The sequence below is a fragment of the Lampetra planeri genome, chromosome 62 (genome assembly GCF_965212315.1).
Source record: "Lampetra planeri chromosome 62, kcLamPlan1.2.h2, whole genome shotgun sequence".
NCBI lineage: Eukaryota > Metazoa > Chordata > Hyperoartia > Petromyzontiformes > Petromyzontidae > Lampetra > Lampetra planeri.
Genome location: NC_136168.1, coordinates 2,521,768 through 2,538,207, shown reverse-complemented (window position 1 = coordinate 2,538,207; position 16,440 = coordinate 2,521,768).

Below are 16,440 nucleotides of genomic sequence, written 5' to 3'. Positions count from 1 at the left end.
AACGCGATCTAACACCCAAAACACGTTGATTATGAATAATATTGGTCGCGAAAGCCTCACACGTGTTAAACTATAATGTACCTTGCGCGTGAGTTGTGCCAGACGCTCTGGCTGAGCAGCCTCGCTGCGCTGCAGTGACGAATGTGGTGACGCTTGCCCGACTTTGCCATCCGTCCGTCCTAACCTCGACACCATCCATGGGTCTCAACTCAATCCCTGTCGCTCCTTTCCTTCCCTCTCTTCTTTACCCGTGTCTCCGCCGACCTCCCTTCCTCCTGCTCCTCCACCTCCTCCCTTCCTTTCAGCATCCGCCAACCCTGCAAACACCACCACCACCGCAACCTTCACCACCACTGCCAACGCCACCACCACCACTACCACCGCAACCTTCGCCACCGCTGCCAACGCCACCACCACCACTACCACCGCAGCCTTCGCCACCACTGCCAACGCCACCACCACCACTACCACCGCAACCTTCGCCACCGCTGCCAACGCCACCACCACCACTACCACCGCAACCTTCGCCACCGCTGCCAACGCCACCACCACCACTACCACCGTAACCTTCGCCACCACTGCCAACGCCACCACCACCACTACCACCGCAACCTTCGCCACCACTGCCAACGCCACCACCACCACTACCACCGTAACCTTCGCCACCACTGCCAACGCCACCACCACCACTACCACCGTAACCTTCGCCACCACTGCCAACGCCACCACCACCACTACCACCGTAACCTTCGCCACCGCTGCCAACGCCACCACCACCACTACCACCGCAACCTTCGCCACCACTTCCAACGCCACCACCACCACTACCACCGCAACCTTCGCCACCACTGCCAACGCCACCACCACCACTACCACCGCAACCTTCGCCACCGCTGCCAACGCCACCACCAACACTACCACCGCAACCTTCGCCACCACTGCCAACGCCACCACCACCACTACCACCGCAACCTTCGCCACCACTGCCAACGCCACCACCAACACTACCACCGCCACCTTCGCCACCACTGCCAACGCCACCACCACCACTACCACCGCAACCTTCGCCACCGCTGCCAACGCCACCACCAACACTACCACCGCAACCTTCGGCACCACTGCCAACGCCACCACCACCACTACCACCGCAACCTTCGCCACCGCTGCCAACGCCACCACCACCACTACCACCGCAACCTTCGGCACCACTGCCAACGCCACCACCACCACTACCACCGCAACCTTCGCCACCGCTGCCAACGCCACCACCACCACTACCACCGCAACCTTCGCCACCACTGCCAACGCCACCACCACCACTACCACCGCAACCTTCGCCACCGCTGCCAACGCCACCACCACCACTACCACCGCAACCTTCGCCACCGCTGCCAACGCCACCACCACCACTACCACCGCAACCTTCGCCACCACTGCCAACGCCACCACCAACACTACCACCGCAACCTTCGCCACCACTGCCAACGCCACCACCACTACCACCGCAACCTTCGCCACCACTGCCAACGCCACCACCACCACTACCACCGTCGCCACCGCCCAGCTGTTTGGAGCAATCACAGCAGGAGCCTTAAAGCGGCCCTGTCCGCAGGAATCTTGTAAACACCCTCATGCTGGCATGAATGACTAAGAGAACACGGTGAAGCAGTCTCCAAAAATACCTAAAAATATTTATGTGCCACACACATCCACTCACTCACTCACCCACTCGCACTCCCACCCAACCACTCACCCACCCACTCACCCACCCATCCATCCACTCACCCACCCACTCACCCACCCACCCACTCACTCACCCACCCATCCATCCACTCACCCACACATTCACCCTCCCACCCAACTCACCCACTCATCCACTCGCCCTCCCACCCAACCACTCACTCATCCATCCACCCACTGATCCTCCCACTCACTCACCCACTAACCCACCCACTCATCCACTCACCCACCCACTCACCCACTAACCCACCCACTCACCCACTAACCCACTCACTAACTCACTCACCCACTAACTCACCCACTAACCCACCCACTCACCCACTAACCCACCCACTCACTCACCCACCCACTCACCCACTAACCCACCTCGGCCGTGCCTCCACAACATCACGTGGCCGGCAAGAGAGAGGCGCCACTAAACCACTGCCGGCTGCAGCAAAACAAATCAAAACAACTTTCACGTGGCTTGCACTGCGAGACAAAGCTCCCCCGTGTAGCCTTAACAGACTGTTGGGGCAAGTGCTGTTAGCCAGTAGCACCTAATAAGACCGGCGCGGCACACGACCGCCTTTGTCTCCCCAGTGGCGATGTGTACACATCGCACCATGTACTCATTTGAGGTTGAGTCGACCTAGGGGAGGCCCCGGACCGGTTCAGATCATCGTCACTGGCGTTGGTGTTGGCTGCTCCACCGCTCCGCAAGCACACACGAACCCACGCTGCCGTTGAACGATTGGCCCAAAAAAACGACTTAATCGGTACCAACCGGGGATGGCAAATGCTACCAATGATTTCCTTGAAGCAGTTCTTCTCCAGATCTCAACTATGTATGACCGCAAGTGGCTTGTGGTAGCGGCTACATTTCAGAAAATGTGAAAATGTTATCATTGGACAGGGGCTGCCCCCCCCACCCCCCAGAATGCAATTTCTTGCAAAGTTCAAAGTTTATTTATTAGGTATGGCGCTCTTCTTCGCACCTCCCCCCCTCCAGCCCAGCTTAAATATACGCTCCTAGCTTGGTGGTGTTTCATTCTTCACCTGAGGACGGCTGCTTGCGTTGTGGCCGAAACGTCGTGAGAATTATATTATTTTATTACTTCCCTTCTACGTGACTTTACCGAAAGAACCAAGAAGAGGTATAGCCCTGTGAGCCATTCGGCTCTTGAATCGGATGCAACCGCAACAAACAAACAAAACTAAAACACGAACAAGAAAACATCTTAAAGTGAATATGTGACTGAGTGCAAACAAAATCCAAGTAAAGACAGCAAACTATTGCAGAAAAAATCACCGTACACCAACCCTGTGCAAATATCCCAGTGGGATGCAAGTCAAACAACAACAACAACCACAAGACAACTTAGATTAAGGCCATCAGTACCAGGGCTCATGCCAACCCAGCGACACTTCAGGGTTGGCTGCCAACTCGGGGAAAGGGATCACCTCGTGCGAGACGTAAGGGAAGGGAGGGGGCAGCACAGCAAGTCCACCATGATGACGATGACGCAGCTTGGGAAGCCGAATGGAGTTCACACGTCGTGAGAGACGCGATGACGCAGAAGATGCCCTGGCTTTTCGATCTCCACCCTGAAGCTCATGGACCACGACACCCTGAGCCGCATTGTGCACGGCACGAAGCGTGGCAGCAGCAGCAGCTGCTGATGCGGACACTCGACGATGATGACGATGATGATGATGATGGTGATGATGATGGTGATGACGACGATGATGGTGATGACGACGATGATGACGACGGTGATGATGACGACGATGACGACGATGATGGTGATGATGATGATGACGACGACGATGATGATGATGATGACAATGATGACGATGATGACGATGACGAACGATGATGACGATGATGATGGTGATGACGATGATGGTGATGACGATGATGACGACGATGATGATGATGATGACGACGACGATGATGACGATGACGACGATGACGATGATGACAATGATGATGATAACGATTATGATGACGATGATGACGACAACGACGACGACGATGAAGATGGTGCACAAATGGGAAATTACAAACTCACCGTGCAGTATGCGGCGTGGGGCAGAGAACGACTCAACGGGCGGGTCACCCGCACGGAGCCGCAAGAGGAGGAGACATCAGCATCGTCAGGGCAGCGATGATTCACCCCACATCGCTGCTATCAACATCTACCAAGAGCACAGAGATCTATCGACTCGCATAGAGACCCACAGACTCGCACATATACCCATAGACTCACACTGAGACCCATAGACTCACACTGAGACCCATAGACTCACACAGAGACCCATAGACTCACACAGAGACCCATAGACTCACAGAGACCCATAAACTCACACAGAGACCCATAGACTCACACAGAGACTCATAGACTCACAGAGACCCATAGACTCACACAGAGACACACAGATTGACACAGAGACCCATAGACTCGCACAGAGACCCATAGACTCGCACAGAGACCCAGACTCGCATAGAGACCCATATACTCACAGAGACCCATAGACTCACACAGAGACCCATAGACTCACACTGAGACCCATAGACTCACACAGAGACCCATAGACTCACACTGAGACCCATAGACTCACACTGAGACCCATAGACTCACACAGAGACCCATAGACTCACACTGAGACCCATAGACTCACACTGAGACCCATAGACTCACACATATACCCACAGACTCACACTGAGACCCATAGACTCACACTGAGACCCATAGACTCACACAGAGACCCATAGACTCACACAGAAACCCATAGACTCACACTGAGACCCATAGACTCACAATGAGACCCATAGACTCACACATATACCCACAGACTCAAACTGAGACCCATAGACTCACACAGAGACCCATAGACTCACACATATACCCACAGACTCACACTGAGACCCATAGACTCACACTGAGACTCATAGACTCACAATGAGACCCATAGACTCACACATATACCCACAGACTCAAACTGAGACCCATAGACTCACACAGATACCCATAGACTCACACATATACCCACAGACTCACACTGAGACCCATAGACTCACACTGAGACCCATAGACTCACACAGAGACCCATAGACTCACACAGAGACCCATAGACTCACACTGAGACCCATAGACTCACACAGAGACCCATAGACTCACACAGAGACCCATAGACTCACACAGAGACCCATAGACTCACAGAGACCCATAAACTCACACAGAGACCCATAGACTCACACAGAGACTCATAGACTCACAGAGACCCATGGACTCACACAGAGACACACAGATTGACACAGAGACCCATAGACTCGCACAGAGACCCAGACTCGCATAGAGACCCATATACTCACATATACCCACAGACTCACACTGAGACCCATAGACTCACACTGAGACCCATAGACTCACACTGAGACTCATAGACTCACACAGAGACCCATAGACTCACACTGAGACCCATAGACTCACACAGAGACACATAGACTCACATAGAGACACATAGACTCACACATAGACACACAGACTCACACAGAGACCCATAGACTCACACAGAGACCCATAGATTCACACAGAGACCCATAGACTCACACAGAGACCCACAGACTCACACAGAGACCCACAGACTCAGACAGAGACCCACAGACTCGCACACAGACCCAGACTCACACAGAGACCCATAGCCTCGCACAGAGACCCATAGACTCGCACAGAGACCCACAGACTCACACAGAGACCCATAGACTCACACAGAGACCCAAACTCACACTAAGACCCAGACTCACACTGAGACCCATAGACTCACACTGAGACCCATAGACTCACATAGAGACCCATAGACTCACACAGACACCCACAGACTCACACAGAGACCCACAAACTCACACTGAGACCCATAGACTCACATAGAGACCCATAGACTCACACAGAGACCCATAGAATCACATAGAGACCCATAGACTCACACTGACACCCATAGACTCACATAGAGACCCATCGACTCACATAGAGACACAGACTCACAGGGAGACCCATTGACTCGCACTGAGACCCATAGACTCACACTGAGACCCATAGACTCACACAGAGACCCATAGACTCACACAGAGACCCATAGACTCATGCCAGAGACCCATAGACTCACACAGACACCCACAGACTCACGCCAGAGACCCATAGACTCACACAGACACCCACAGACTCACGCCAGAGACCCATAGACTCACACAGACACCCACAGACTCACGCCAGAGACCCATAGACTCACACAGAGACCCATAGACTCACACAGAGACCCACAGACTCACACAGAGACCCATAGACTCACACAGAGACCCACAGACTCACACAGAGACCCACAGACTCACACAGAGACCCACAGACTCACACAGAGACCCAGACTCACACAGATACCCACAGACTCACGCCAGAGACCCACAGACTCACACAGAGACCCACAGACTCACACAGAGACCCAGACTCACACAGATACCCACAGACTCACGCCAGAGACCCACAGACTCACACAGAGACCCACAGACTCACGCCAGAGACCCACGGACTCACACAGAGACCCACAGACTCACGCCAGAGACCCATATACTCACACAGAGACCCACATACTCATATAGAGACCCACAGACTCACGCCAGAGACCCATAGACTCACACAGAGACCCACATACTCATATAGAGACCCATAGACTCACACAGAGACCCAAACTCACACTAAGACCCAGACTCACACTGAGACCCATAGACTCACACTGAGACCCATAGACTCACATAGAGACCCATAGACTCACACAGAGACCCACAGACTCACATAGAGACCCACAAACTCACACAGAGACACAGACTCACAGGGAAACCCATTTACTCACACTGAGACCCATAGACTCACACTGAGACCCATAGACTCACACAGACACAAATAGACTCACACAGAGACCCATAGACTCACGCCAGAGACCCATAGACTCACACAGACACCCACAGACTCACGCCAGAGACCCATAGACTCACACAGACACCCACAGACTCACGCCAGAGACCCATAGACTCACACAGAGACCCATAGACTCACACAGAGACTCATAGACTCACACAGAGACCCATAGACTCACACAGAGACCCATAGACTCACACAGAGACCCATAGACTCACACAAAGACCCACAGACTCACACAGAGACCCACAGACTCACACAGAGACCCACAGACTCACACAGAGACCCAGACTCACACAGAGACCCACAGACTCACACAGAGACCCACAAACTCACACAGAGACCCACAGACTCACACAGAGACCCATAGACTCACACAGAGACCCACAGACTCACACAGAGACCCACAGACTCACACAGAGACCCACAGACTCACACAGAGACCCACAGACTCACACAGAGACCCAGACTCACACAGATACCCACAGACTCACGCCAGAGACCCACAGACTCACACAGAGACCCACAGACTCACACAGAGACCCAGACTCACACAGAGACCCACAGACTCACGCCAGAGACCCACAGACTCACACAGAGACCCACAGACTCACGCCAGAGACCCACAGACTCACACAGAGACCCACAGACTCACGCCAGAGACCCATAGACTCACACAGAGACCCACATACTCATATAGAGACCCACAGACTCACGCCAGAGACCCATAGACTCACATAGGGACCCACATACTCATATAGAGACCCACAGACTCACGCCAGAGACCCATAGACTCACACAGAGACCCACAGACTCACACAGAGACCCATAGACTCACACTGACACCCATAGTCTCACACAGAGACCCATAGACTCACACAGAGACCCAGACTCACACAGAGACCCAGACTCACACAGATACCCATAGACTCACACAGAGACCCACAGACTCACACAGAGACCCATAGACTCACACAGAGACCCATAGACTCACACAGAGACCCATAGACTCACACTGACACCCATAGACTCACATAGAGACCCATCGACTCACACAGGGACACAGACTCACAGGGAGACCCAATGACTCACATAGAGACCCATCGACTCACACAGAGACACAGACTCACAGGGAGACCCAATTACTCACACAGAGACCCATAGACTCACACAGAGACTCACATACTCATATAGAGACCCACAGACTCACACAGAGACCCACAGACTCACACAGAGACCCACAGACTCACACAGAGACCCACAGACTCACACAGAGACCCAGAGACTCACACAGAGACCATAGACTCACACAGAGACCCATAGACTCACGCAGAGACCCACAGACTCACACAGAGACCCACAGACTCACACAGAGACCCATAGACTCACACAGAGACCCATAGACTCGCACAGAGACCCATAGACTCGCACAGAGACCCACAGACTCACGCAGAGACCCACAGACTCACACAGAGACCCACAGACTCACACAGAGACCCATAGACTCGCACAGAGACCCACAGACTCACACAGAGACCCATAGACTCACACAGAGACCCAAACTCACACTAAGACCAGGACTCACACTGAGACCCATAGACTCACACTGAGACCCATAGACTCACATAGAGACCCATAGACTCACACAGACACCCACAGACTCACACAGAGACCCACAAACTCACACTGAGACCCATAGACTCACATAGAGACCCATAGACTCACACAGAGACCCATAGAATCACATAGAGACCCATAGACTCACACTGACACCCATAGACTCACATAGAGACCCATCGACGCACATAGAGACACAGACTCACAGGGAGACCCATTGACTCGCACTGAGACCCATAGACTCACACTGAGACCCATAGACTCACACAGAGACCCATAGACTCACACAGAGACCCATAGACTCATGCCAGAGACCCATAGACTCACACAGACACCCACAGACTCACGCCAGAGACCCATAGACTCACACAGACACCCACAGACTCACGCCAGAGACCCATAGACTCACACAGACACCCACAGACTCACGCCAGAGACCCATAGACTCACACAGAGACCCATAGACTCACACAGAGACCCACAGACTCACACAGAGACCCATAGACTCACACAGAGACCCACAGACTCACACAGAGACCCACAGACTCACACAGAGACCCACAGACTCACACAGAGACCCAGACTCACACAGATACCCACAGACTCACGCCAGAGACCCACAGACTCACACAGAGACCCACAGACTCACACAGAGACCCAGACTCACACAGATACCCACAGACTCACGCCAGAGACCCACAGACTCACACAGAGACCCACAGACTCACGCCAGAGACCCACGGACTCACACAGAGACCCACAGACTCACGCCAGAGACCCATATACTCACACAGAGACCCACATACTCATATAGAGACCCACAGACTCACGCCAGAGACCCATAGACTCACACAGAGACCCACATACTCATATAGAGACCCATAGACTCACACAGAGACCCAAACTCACACTAAGACCCAGACTCACACTGAGACCCATAGACTCACACTGAGACCCATAGACTCACATAGAGACCCATAGACTCACACAGAGACCCACAGACTCACATAGAGACCCACAAACTCACACTGAGACCCATAGACTCACATAGAGACCCATAGACTCACACAGAGACCCATAGACTCACATAGAGACCCATAGACTCACACTGACACCCATAGACTCACATAGAGACCCATCGACTCACACAGAGACACAGACTCACAGGGAAACCCATTTACTCACACTGAGACCCATAGACTCACACTGAGACCCATAGACTCACACAGACACAAATAGACTCACACAGAGACCCATAGACTCACGCCAGAGACCCATAGACTCACACAGACACCCACAGACTCACGCCAGAGACCCATAGACTCACACAGACACCCACAGACTCACGCCAGAGACCCATAGACTCACACAGAGACCCATAGACTCACACAGAGACTCATAGACTCACACAGAGACCCATAGACTCACACAGAGACCCATAGACTCACACAGAGACCCATAGACTCACACAAAGACCCACAGACTCACACAGAGACCCACAGACTCACACAGAGACCCACAGACTCACACAGAGACCCAGACTCACACAGAGACCCACAGACTCACACAGAGACCCACAAACTCACACAGAGACCCACAGACTCACACAGAGACCCATAGACTCACACAGAGACCCACAGACTCACACAGAGACCCACAGACTCACACAGAGACCCACAGACTCACACAGAGACCCACAGACTCACACAGAGATCCAGACTCACACAGATACCCAAAGACTCACGCCAGAGACCCACAGACTCACACAGAGACCCACAGACTCACACAGAGACCCAGACTCACACAGAGACCCACAGACTCACGCCAGAGACCCACAGACTCACACAGAGACCCACAGACTCACGCCAGAGACCCACAGACTCACACAGAGACCCACAGACTCACGCCAGAGACCCATAGACTCACACAGAGACCCACATACTCATATAGAGACCCACAGACTCACGCCAGAGACCCATAGACTCACATAGGGACCCACATACTCATATAGAGACCCACAGACTCACGCCAGAGACCCATAGACTCACACAGAGACCCACAGACTCACACAGAGACCCATAGACTCACACTGACACCCATAGTCTCACACAGAGACCCATAGACTCACACAGAGACCCAGACTCACACAGAGACCCAGACTCACACAGATACCCATAGACTCACACAGAGACCCACAGACTCACACAGAGACCCATAGACTCACACAGAGACCCATAGACTCACACAGAGACCCATAGACTCACACTGACACCCATAGACTCACATAGAGACCCATCGACTCACACAGGGACACAGACTCACAGGGAGACCCAATGACTCACATAGAGACCCATCGACTCACACAGAGACACAGACTCACAGGGAGACCCAATTACTCACACAGAGACCCATAGACTCACACAGAGACTCACATACTCATATAGAGACCCACAGACTCACACAGAGACCCACAGACTCACACAGAGACCCACAGACTCACACAGAGACCCACAGACTCACACAGAGACCCAGAGACTCACACAGAGACCATAGACTCACACAGAGACCCATAGACTCACGCAGAGACCCACAGACTCACACAGAGACCCACAGACTCACACAGAGACCCATAGACTCACACAGAGACCCATAGACTCGCACAGAGACCCATAGACTCGCACAGAGACCCACAGACTCACGCAGAGACCCACAGACTCACACAGAGACCCACAGACTCACACAGAGACCCATAGACTCACACAGAGACCCACAGACTCACACAGAGAGCTCTGTACGAAGGGGGCATCACAGCAGCGATGGTTCACCACTCGGCTGCTCCTCCTGACGCAATCATCTGGGGCTCACTGAACCAACTCGATGTCAACAAGAAATCACAGCTGATGCCCTCCACAACAACAGCAGCAGCATCACCGAGCGTACGCAGAAGTCTGGGGGTCATCCTCCGGGAAAGAAAGAAAGAAAATCACTTTTAAAAAAAATAATCGAAATTGTCCTAAACGTTTTCTTGGTTCTTTCGGTAAAGTCACGTAGAAGGGAAGTAATAAAATAATTAAAATAAAACGTAATAAAATAAATATTACATTATTTTCTTTTATTACGTTTTATTTTTATTATTTTATTACTTCCCTTCTACGTGACTTTACCGAAAGAACCAAGAAGATGAATCCCTGCAGTCACGAAAGCTTTAAATCGAAATTTGTCCTAAACGTTATCATGAAGGCCACGACCCCTCTGGTAGTCGTCGTCGTTGTCGTCGTCGTCGCTGCTGTTTGCGAACGAGCGCCGATGGCTCGGGCGAGTCTCCCCCCGCGGGGTAAATTTAAACGAATATAAATACACCGCCGCCTCCAGCGCCGTCTAGACGGGCTCACGGGCAAGGGAGCTCATCACCCCTCGTCCTCCTCCACCTCCTCCTCCACCTCCTCGTCCTCCTCGGGGGGGGGGGGGGGGGGGGTTGCGTGTGTAACGAGGCTCAGCACGCTCACCGATTACTCACATAGAGACTCATAGACTCACATAGAGACACATAGACTGACATAAAGACTCGTAGACTCACATAGAGACTCGTAGACTCACATAGAGACTCAAAGACCTACATAGAGACCCATAGACTCACATACATAGACTCGCATAGAGACCCATAGACTCACATAGACCCACATAGAGACCCATAGACTCACACAGAGACCCATAGACTCACATAGAGACTCATAGACTCACAGAGACCCACAGACTCACACCGAGACCCAAAGACTCACAGAGCCTCATAAACCTACATAGACTCATACAAAGACCCATAGACCCAGACTCATAGACCTATATAGACTCACATAGGGACCCATAGACTCACAGAGACTCAGACCTACATAGGCTCACACAGATGCCCACAGACTCGCAGAGACGAATAGACCTACACAGACTCACACATAGACTCACAGAGACTCACACAGAGACCCATAGACTCACAGAGACTCACACATAGACCCATAGACTCACAGAGACTCACACAGAGACCCACATACTCGCACAGAGGTCCACAGACTCGCATATAGACTCATAGACTTGCTAGAGTACCCATACACCGAGACCCATCGACTCATATAGAGACCCTTAGACTCGGAGACCCATAGATTCCGATGGAGACTCACACTCACATAGAGACCGTTAGACTCACATAGAGACCCAGAGTCTCACGCAGACTGAGTGGCGATTAAAGAGGTTCCCAAGCGCAGTGGGTTGAGAATCAAAGATTATTTGATGGGGGGGGTAGAGGATAGTGGGGGGGTGTTGAGGGGAGGAGGGTAGGGGGGAAGGGGGGTAATGGGGGGAGAGGGTAGGGGGGTATGAGCAGGTAGGGGGTAGTGGGGGGGTAGGGGGGAGGGTGGGGGGTATTGAGGGGAGGAGGGTAGGGGGGGAAGGGGGGGTAGTGGGGGGAGGGTAGGGGCAGGTAGAGGTGGTAGTAGGTGGGGAGGGTGGGGGGGGGCAGGTAGTGGGGGGAGGGTAGGTGCAGGTAGAGGTGGTAGTAGGTGGGGAGGGTGGGGGGGAAGGTAGTGGGGGGAGGGGCATGTAGAGGTGGTAGTAGGTGGGGAGGGTGGGCGGGGCAGGTAGTGGGGGGAGGGTAGGTGCAGGTAGAGGTGGTAGTAGGTGGGGAGGGTGGGGGGGGCAGGTAGTGGGGGGAGGGTAGGTGCAGGTAGAGGTGGTAGTCGGTGGGGAGGGTGGGCGGGGCAGGTAGTGGGGGGAGGGTAGGTGCAGGTAGAGGTGGTAGTAGGTGGGGAGGGTGGGCGGGGCAGGTAGTGGGGGGAGGGTAGGTGCAGGTAGAGGTGGTAGTCGGTGGGGAGGGTGGGGGGGGGCAGGTAGTGGGGGGAGGGTAGGTGCAGGTAGAGGTGGTAGTAGGTGGGGAGGGTGGGGGGGGCAGGTAGTGGTGACTTTACCGAAATATTTTTTTTGTTAATCTTAATTTTGGAGCTTTCGTGACTGCAGGAATTATGACTTTACCGAAAGAACCAAAGAATACTTTTTTTGTTACTTTTATAAAATAAAAAATGTATTTAATTTTGTTTTACACCTACGTAACTTTAACGAAAGAACCAACGAGCATAGAGATTGTTTCTGTCGTGTGTTTTTGTAACTTCGTTTGCTCATCCTTACACTTTGGCTCTTTCGGTAAAGTCACGTAGGTATGAAATAAAATCAATTAAATCACGACGTTTCGGGCGCAACACAAGCGTCCGTCAATCAGGTGGGACAACCACAGCAAAAAACAATTGCTGAAGTGGGCAGGATTTTTATACCCACGTGACTTTACCGATATAATCTAAGAGAATGGATCTCTGCAATCACGAAAACTTCAAATCAAGATTGATCATCCTTGTGCTGATAGGGAGGGAGGGATGGATGGCCCCAGGACCGTTTCAGATGATTCCACTCATCACCGATGGGTGTTATTTTACACGCTTTGTTTTATAAACTCACTCTGTCTGTCGTTGTTGTTGTCGTTGTTGTATCCTCAAATCTTGTAACTCAATTTTTACCCACTTGTCAATGTGCCATCGACTGCAAATTCTAGATTTGAAGCTTTCGTGACTGCAAGGATTCATACTCTTAGATTTTCGGTAAAGCGACGTAGTTTAACACGTAGCAGGCTTTCGCGACCAATATTATTAATAATCAACGTTTTTGGGTTTAGATCGCGTTATTTATAAATGTGTCGTAACCCTCCACCACCCGACACGGCCAATCAGTAAAAAAGTGTCACGTTGACAAAAGACAAATAGTTCACTGCTTTAGCCCACTGGTGTGTTGAAGCGTGAAACGCTTGTGTTGTGTTGTGTTGACGTGTTGTGTCTGCAACACAAGACACACACTAACCCTCCCTCGCTCTGTATGCACCGCGCCGTTGGAGGCTGCGCAGATTTCTCCCCTCCTACCCGTCGAGGGCTGCGCGGATTTCTAAAGTTGCGACGTCACCGTTTTGTTTTTGTTTTGCAAGAGGAGATGGAGGCACGTGACACACAAAGACAAAGGTGCCCCTCCCCTACCACCACCGTGTAGCCTTCACAAACTGTTGGGGCAAGTGCTGTTAGCGAGCACCTATGAAGGCCGGCAAGGCACACGAGGGGGTGGGTGGCCAGCACCACGCCCGGCCGCCTTTGTCTCCCCCGTGGCGATGTTTACTACACATTGCCACTGGGGAGACAGAGTCTCGCGGTCTGCGGGTGTGTCTATGGGTCCACGTCTAAGTATATGGGTTTGTGTGTGAGTTTATGGGTCCGTGTGCAAGTCTGTGGGTTTGTGTGTGAGTCTATGGGTCCGTGTGTAAGTCTGTGGGTTTGTGTGTGAGTTTATGGGTCTGTGTGTAAGTCTATGGGTCTGTCTGTCTGTCTATGGGTCCATGTGTAAGTCTATGGGTTTGTGTGCGAGTCTATGGGTTTGTGTGCGAGTCTATGGGTCTGTGTGTAAGTCTGTGGGTTTGTGTGTGAGTTTATGGGTCCGTGTGCAAGTCTGGGTTTGTGTCGAAGTCTATGGGTCCGTGTGCAAGTCTATGGGTCTGCGTGTGCGTCTATGGGTCTGTGTGTAAGTCTGGGTTTGTGTGTGAGTCTATGGGTCCGTGTGTAAGTCTGTAGGTTTGTGTGCGAGTCTATGGGTCCGTGTGTAAGTCTATGGGTTTGTGTGTGAGTCTATGGGTCCGTGTGCAAGTCTGGATTTGTGTGTTAGTCTATGGGTCCGTGTGTAAGTCTGGGTTTGGGTGTGAATCTATGGGTCTGTGTGTAAGTCTGTGGGTTTGTGTGTGAGTTTATGGGTCCGTGTGTAAGTCTATGGGTCTGCGTGTGAGTCTATGGGTCTGTGTGTGTTAGTCTGTGTCCATTTGTAAGTCTATGAGTGTGTGTGAGTCTATGGGTTTGTGTGCGAGTCTATGGGTCCACGTGTAAGTCTATGGGTTTGTGTGTGAGTCTATGGGTTCGTGTGTGACTATGGGTCTGTCTGTCCGTCTATGGGTCCATGTGTAAGTCCATGGGTCTGCGCGTGAGTTTATGAGTCCGTGTTTAAGTCTATAGGTTTGTGTGTGAGTCTGTGGGTTTGTGTGTCAGTCTGTGGATTTGTGTGTGAACTTCTGGGTTTGTGTGTGAGTCTGTGGTGTCTGAATGAGATGTAAAATCTCAGAGTAATGTTCGTGGTGGACGGCAGAGGGCAGTGCAGCTCAACTGATGCTCCGCCAGCACGTGTGTCAATGCCACTGTCGCTCTAAAAGTAAACGCTGTATAATAGGCGACGTTTCGGCCCCCCCCCAATCTTCAAAGAATGAGATTTGTTTTCAACAACAAGTGTCAAGGAACAACAACAACAACTATTTTAAACGGCGTTTATTTTTTTAATTAATGCTTAACGATGCCCCTATGTCTCCCCAGTGACGATGTTTATTTACACACCGCACCAGGTACTCATTTGAGGCCGAGTCCACCTAGGGGAGGCCCAGGACCGCTTCAGAAAATCATCACCAGGTCGCGGTCGGCAAAGTACGGCGCGAAAGAAGTTCAACGTGCATTCGTACATGCGCCACCGCTACCCACACAGACGTGTACACACAAACACACACAAAAAGACAAAGATCCCCCATACAGCCTTTATATGCTGTTAGGGCAAGTGCTGTTAGCGAGCAGAACCTATGAAGGCCGGCACGGCACACGCGGGGTTGGGTGGCCAACAAGATGACTCTATCCCGAGGGGCCACTTTAGCCAGCACCTGTGGCAGGAGGTCATAGAAGGTATTTGACTCATCGGCCTTGCCTGCATCCCTCCACGGATGTTCGTCTTCGGTGGGGGCATAAGTAACCACGACCACCACTCCTCGCCTCCGGTTGATGGGAAGGCGAGCCTAAAGTAGCCTGGGACTTACAGCTTCCCACACCTCACCGCCACGCTCCCACGCCCCCTTCATTCTTTTGTTAAGAAGAAGAGCCACTCCCTGTTGTTTGGTAGTCTCCTGCCCAGAGTAGAAGACTGTCCACCCCTCATGGTGGCAGGAGCCAGAGCCGGTCCACCGGACCTCCTGAATGCCACAGAGATCCAGGCAGTACCGGTCCAGCTCCCGACAGAGGAGTTGCAGCCTCTC